Source organism: Ornithorhynchus anatinus, chromosome 4, assembly GCF_004115215.2.
Source record: "Ornithorhynchus anatinus isolate Pmale09 chromosome 4, mOrnAna1.pri.v4, whole genome shotgun sequence".
NCBI lineage: Eukaryota > Metazoa > Chordata > Mammalia > Monotremata > Ornithorhynchidae > Ornithorhynchus > Ornithorhynchus anatinus.
The window spans coordinates 124,233,679-124,234,830 of NC_041731.1; positions in this window are offsets into that span (position 1 = coordinate 124,233,679).

Genomic DNA, 1,152 nt, shown 5'->3' on the forward strand with positions numbered 1-1,152 from the left:
CCAAGCACTGTTCTAAGCTCTGGGGCAGATTCAGGGTTGTCAGGTTGTCCCATGTGGGGCTCATAGTGTCAGTCCCCATTTTCCAGATGAGGTAACTGAGGCACAGAGAAGTTAAGTGACTTGCCCAAAGTCACACAGCTGACAAGCGACAGAGCCGGGATTCGTACCCGAGACCTCTGACTCCCAAGCCTGTGCTCTTTCCACTAAGCTACACTCCTTCTAATGTACAGAGATGAGTAGAAGAGCAGCATGGCCTAGTGAATCGAGCATAGGCCTGGGAATCAGAAAGACCTGGGTTCTATTCCCGGCTCAGCCACCTTTCTGCCGTGTGACCTTGGGCAAGTCATTTAACTGCTCTGTGCCTCAGTTACCTCATTTGTAAAATGGGAATTAAGACTGTGAGCCTCATGTGAGACAGTGACTCTGTCCAATCCTATTTTCTTGTATCCACCCCGGAGCTGAGTACAGTGCCCGGCACATAGTGAGTGCTTAACAAATGTTATTATTATTAATATTATTGTGATAATGTCTAAATTATGGGCTTGTGAGACAGGGAGGATGGTGATGGTGTCTATGGTGATAGAAAAGTCAGAGGGAGGGCAGGGTTTGGAGGGGAAAATGAGGAGTTCTGTTTGGGACATGTTAGGTTAGAGGAGTCAGAAGAATATCCAAGAAGAGTTGTTCCGAAGGCAAAGAAAATGAATCCTGGCTGTTAAGGAGCTTACGATTTCAATAGCTCTTCCAGCCCCAGGCAGCCCTCAAACAATGGCAGCGGTGACCACTCTCCCCTGCTCCTCATACGGGTGACTTCCAGGGACTAGTCATTTGGGAGAAAGACCCCATCTTGTCGCCGATTCTTATATTGATGCCTGTTTAATAATAATGATAATGATAATAATAATGCTGGTATTTGTTAAGTGCTTACTATGTGCAGAGCACTGTTCTAAGTGCTGAGGTAGATACAGGATAATCAAGTTGTCCCACATGAGGCTCACAGTTAATCCCCATTTTACAGATGAGGGAACTTAGGCCCAGAGAAGTGAAGTGACTTGCCCACAGTCACACAGCTGACGAGTGGCAGTGTCGGGATTACTTCTTTTGGTGTGTGTCTCCGTCCTTCTAAACTGTGAGCCCAGTGAGGACTGGGCAGGG